Here is a 6,000-nt window from a genome sequence, read left to right as displayed (position 1 = left end):
GGAAGTGCCTGGGAACTCCTGATGTGGGGATGTATAGACCGATATGAGAGAAGACAGCTTTGAACTAAGAGTCTGAAACTGATTCAGGATGTGAAAACACCAAAGGAATGAGGGTTGTGAAAGCAAAATTCATTTCCTGGGCTCTGGAAGAAGTAAGGCACTGGAAGATCATTGGGGTTTTTAGGGCCGGGCCAACAGGGACTTTGGAGTGGTGTCTGAGGCCTTGTTCCCAGGGCTAGGAGAGAGGGCAACCCAGTTGGGGTGGCAGTAGGGCACCTAGATGGCCTTCTGGGTTAGAAGCCATCTGACTCTTCCCTCTCCAGTCAAGTGTTGTTCCTAAGATTTGGGTGGGGTCTCATATGCTTGTAACTGACAAGAACCTGGCCATCTGATGTTGGTTTGACCAGGGTTCTTCACTAGGGTGAGGCTCATCAAGCCATTAACCAAGTTGGCAAATTCCTCAGTTCTCAAAATATTGGTGGGGTCATCCATCAGCCATAAAGCAATACTGGCCTGGGCTAAAGAATGCTATAGAGGTTTTGGGTTTTCTTCCCAATGTGTCCTGCTGAGCAGACGCTAATGTAATTCAAGGAAACATGGCTGAGACCTATACCTATGATGTCACCTTCTCTTTAGAAATTTGAAGGACAACTTAGCAGACCATAATTCTCAAAGTTTGTGGGCGTAAGAATGACTTCTAGGATTTGTTAAAAATGAAGACTCTTGTGCTTCCCATTAAAACTTAGTCTGAATTTTTGAGAGCATGTCCCAGGAATCTTCATTTTAAACAAGTTTCCCAGGTGATTCTTATTCCTGTGGTTTGTGGGCCATATTCTAAGACAATAGTGCAGAGGCTCATTCTGCTGTGGCACATGGAGATGGAGTTTTCATCGTACAGGGACTGGGTAAAATCTGGCCCGATTCCATTTGTTCCTGATGTAGTTGTAAGAAGTTTGGGGGAGATGTGATCATCAGACACTGCAGTGATTGATAAAAATGAGATAAGATGGGTAGGTGTTGATGCTGAATAATTTCTGGATGCATTGAGCTGACTGAGGCTAGTGAGGTTAGAGCTATTCCTGGTTGACTGGATGGACACCTACACACGCCTGGGTAGTCTGTTTAGGGGCATGGACAGAGGTTAGGGCAGGAAGAAGCAATCAAATGGAAGCTGCAGCCAAAGGTCATCAACATTTAGGGCTCATTTCCAGCTATTCTTGATGTGCTGACAGGAGGGTTTTGCTGAGAGTGGCCTCATATCTAGGGGGTGACTCTGGCTTCCTTCACCTGTCCCACACTTGGGAGACTCTCTTAAGCTATGTAACAATCCTCAGAACAGATTCCCTGCTCTGAGTTACCATCTGCATCCCTATTTCTCTAAGAAACTTAGGCGTCTCTGCCAGAGTTGCTGAACAGTACTTGAGTGGGATGGACTGGGATGTGAGTGGGGAGGCTTCCAGTGGGTAGAAGCTGACTCTTAAGAATCTTTAGAATTTTCCCCATCCTTTGCTCCCAGAAAGCCAGAGTCAGGGCCTGACACCTTCAAGAAATGAGATAAAGGAAAGAAACAGACACTTTTACAGCGAATACTTGTAATAATGTGAGTGCATCATACCAAGAAAGGAGACTACTCCAAAGGAAAACAGCAGAATTTGGTGACCCAGTTGCCTCCTCCTTCATTGTTCAGGGGAGAAAAGAGAGGCTAAAGCAAAATACATGAGAGGGATCCGGAAATCTTTTGGCTAAAAGAATACTGCCCTGCATGTTTTTACCATTTTAAGATTCATTTGAGCTTACAAGATTCCTTTTCAAAGTGCTAGTACCCCAAGGATGCACCCTTCCTTGCTTTAAGTAGGTTGCTTTCACCAGGATGCCTTCCTCCTAAAACCTATGGGAGAAAATTGCCCTGAGAGAAAGTAAATTCTGGTTGAGTCGCAGAAATAGGAATTTGTGAATTATGATGCACTTTGAGGGAGGGGAGTGGAGACTTTGTACATTCACAAGGTCATCTAGGTTTCCACCCTGTACCTGGGTGAGGGTGGAGGAGAGAGAGAAGTAAATAAAAAGAGAGAAAGGGCGGGTCATGTCTTGTGTTCTTTCAGCTCCTTGCTTTCTCAGTAGGGCTTCTGCTCTCTCCTACTGCTTTTTGGCTGGGCCGCCACCCACTCATCCTTGAAGATCCAGTTTAACCATCACCTCCTTTCTAGTCTGGCCTGAGGAAAATTAGTGGCTCTGTCCTTTAGTCTCTCACAGTCGTTTATATATTTTTTTTCATTCTGGTGGGTTTATGGCTACACTTCCCCCACAGACCGTGAATCCTTGAAAGCAGAGATCATACTCATTTAGCATCTAACATAGTGCACAATAGGATTCAGTCACTATTGACGTGATTAATGAATTTATGACAATTAAAATACTTTGGCAAAACAAATTATCAGTGTTATTGGAATAGATTTCTAAATAGCTTGAGATGTATGCACATTGCTATGCTATTTTTGTGTAACTTCTATATTCATTAAAGTAGGTTCTTTTCATACTTTCCTCAATTAAACTGGTGTTTGATTAGTCACTAAAAACCAGAGGTATTTTTTCTTTCGTCCTATCCTTTCCCTAGGTTAGACCATGTTAACAAAGCTTATGAAAACATACAAGCACATTCTTTCATTGAGGCTTCTGGTTTAAGCAGAGACCAGCAAGAACAAAACCTTTGAAAAATCCCCCGAAGAAAAACCATAGAAGATATACTTTACTAATTATAGAAGACTATATGGACCCAAAAAATCACGAGGTGGCCAGGCAAATTTGGGAAGATTTGATGTACTATTTTACACACACCACGCTAGCAAGAATTTTAAAAATGTAGTATATAGTGGGGACAAAATTTGGCGAATTCAGCACACTCTCTTGCTGCTACTACAGTAGATTAATTGGCCTTTTTTTTCAAAAATTTTTAAATTAAAGTGTAGTTGATTTACAATTTTCTGTCAATTTCTGCTCTACGGCAAAGTGACCCAGTCATACATATATATGCACATTCTTTTTCTTATATTATCTTCCATCATGATCTATCACAAGTGATAAGATGTAGTTCCCCATGCTATACAGTAGGACCTCATTGCTTATCCATTCTTAATGTAATAATTTGCATCTACTAACCCCAAACTCCCAGTCCATCCCACTCTCTCCCCCTCCTCCTTGGTAACCACAGGTCTGCTCTCCATATCTGTGAGTCTATTTCTGTTCTGTAGATAGATTCATTGGTGCCATATTTTAGATTCCACATATAAGTGATATCATATGGTGTTTGTCTTTCTCTCTCTGACTCACTTCACTTAGTATGAGAATCTCTAGGTGCATCTGTGTTGCTGCAAATGTCATTATTTTGTTCTTTTTATGGCTGAGTAGTATTCTGTTGTATATGCGTACCCCATCTTCTTAATCCATTCATCTGTCAAGGGACATTTAGGTTGTTACATGTCTTGGCTATTGTGAATAGTGCTGCTATGAACATATGGGTATACATATCTTTTTGAATTGTAGTTTTGTCTGGATATATGCCCAGGAGTGGGATTGCTTGGTCATATGATAATTCTATATTTAGTTTTCTGAGGAACCTCCATACTATTTTCCACAGTGATTGTACCAATTGCCTAATTGTTTGGGAAAACAATATAACAATATATAGGAGAAGCCAGACGGATGTTCCATAATCCAACTCCTGGGAATTAATACCAAATCAATACATGAAAAGACGAAAATGACTTAGACAACTTGAAAATATTTATTGTCCTAGTAATAAGGATGTCCCCCTCTCGGCTGGTGTGCCAACCTTTCAGCTTTGAGGTAGTGTTCCCTCTGGGCTTACAGTGAATCCTTGTAGTGCCTTGGGTCTCAGGGCTGAGGAGTCAGGGCTGCGGATGGATACTGTGACATGAAGCTTCCCCTCAGAGGTAGACAAGGTGTTTTCCTTGCCTCCTCCAAGTGGTTCCTCTTTGGTCTGCCATCCCCTGGGCACTTAGCAGAATGGGTTACATCAGCTCCCTCCTTTCCTTCCCCCCCCTTTTTTTTAACTTCTCTAGTTCTCACCTGTACCATCTGTAAACTCCTTGACTTTGAGTCCATGGTTCTCCTTGCTGTATCCCCCCAAAATGTTCTGAGGCTTTTAGGAAGACAGTGATTGCTGATTGAGTCCAAAGCCTTAACAACCAAATCAATCCATATCGAACCAAGCAAACCAAACAAAAAACTTTTCCTTACTAATCACAGAAGGTACCCTAGGATATAGGTGTTTAGAAACACAACATAAGATCTTTGAGCCAAAAATAAAGAGGAATTTTTGGAGCTCTCTGGTGGCACAGTGGGTTAAGGACCCAGCGTTGTCACTGCTGTGGCTTGAGTCACAGCTGTGGCACAGTTTCTTCTTCTTTTTTTTTTTCCCCTTGGCTGCACCTGGGGTATGTGGAAGTTCCTGGGCTAGGAGTCAATCAAAGCTGCATCTGTGACCTATGATGCAGCTTGTGGCAATGCATGTTCCTTAACCTACTGAGCCAGGGATTGAACCACCATCCTCAGGATACCATGTTGGGTCTAACCTGCTGAACCACAAGGAGAACTCCGTGGTACAAGTTGGATGCCTGACCCCAGAACTTTTGCATGCTTCAGGTACAGCCAAAAAAAAAAAAGAATTTTAGTTGAGTTTCTATTTCAGAAAACAAAAACTAAATACCAAGGTTGGAAGAAATCTTTTGAAATGGTAACAACCTTCAACAGGAGGTTGATGAGTAAATCAATATCTCCAAATATTTTTGTTCATATACATGAAATATTATTTACTCTCTTCCATGTTTCTAGGTTAACATCTAAATTTTTTGGTCACAAGTTAAATAAGTTACAAGGCATGCAATTTCCTGTATACTATAAAAATGACGTTTTTAAAATAGATGTGGAGCTCCTGCTGTGGTGCAACAGGATCGGCAGCATCTCTGGAGCGCTAGGATGTGGGTTTGATTCCTGGCTTCTCCCAGTGGATTAAGGATCCGGCCTTGCTGTAGCTGCGGCTTAGGTTGTGACTGTGCTTGAGATCTGATCCCTGGCCTGGGAGCTCCATATGCTGCGTGGTAGCAAAAAATGAAAAACAAAAAAATAAAATAGATATTTTAGCCACTCTTTTAAAATTAATCCAGTGAATACATAATTTATTTTTCTTTTCACAGTTATAACTCCCATATCCACACCGCTCAGGAGTATATCCTAATTTAATGTATTTTTATGTTTAGATGTGTTTTATTAATCATCCTATAATATTCCTCTGCAATGAAAATGTAAATATATACAATTTTTAAATTTCCTATGACCGAAAGACTGTGTGCTAAAACATTTTTATATTATTGTCTTATTATCTAGATATTGTTATATATATTAGTAAAGATCAAGTACTCAAAACAATATAAAATGTTACAGATGTTTATAATTATTACACATGTAATTTTTTGTAAGTAGTTCCTGCATTTTTTAAGTATTTCATCTTACAATAATGAGGGTTTAGCATCAATGTTTTCTCAATTTTTAATTTTTGTAAATTTTAAGGAAATGTTTTTACATTAATTAATATCATTTAATAAGTATTGTCATATCAGTGTCATTCAATTCTTTGAACTCCTTCCAATTATGAACTCACTTGGTGACCTTGAGGTCATACTTCATTGAAAGCAATTATTTGGAAAGCACCTGGCTTGTAAGAGAATTTGTTACCTGGTCAGGTCATTAGAAGTATACTCTTTCTCAATACAGCCCAGTGTTTTATTTTTATTTATTTATGTATGTATTTATTTTTTGCTTTTTAGGCTGAACCTGTGGCATATGGAAGTTTCCAGGCTAGGGGTCAAATTGAAGTTGCAGCTGCCATCCAGGGCCACAGCCACAGCAACTCAGGATCCAAGGCACATCTTAGACCTACACGACAGCTTAGAGAAACACCTTAACCCTCTGAGTGAGGCTAGG

This window comes from Phacochoerus africanus, chromosome 4, assembly GCF_016906955.1.
Source record: "Phacochoerus africanus isolate WHEZ1 chromosome 4, ROS_Pafr_v1, whole genome shotgun sequence".
NCBI classification, from domain to species: domain Eukaryota; kingdom Metazoa; phylum Chordata; class Mammalia; order Artiodactyla; family Suidae; genus Phacochoerus; species Phacochoerus africanus.
The sequence above is the reverse complement of the archived record's forward strand: the minus strand, read 5'-3'. Positions refer to the sequence as shown.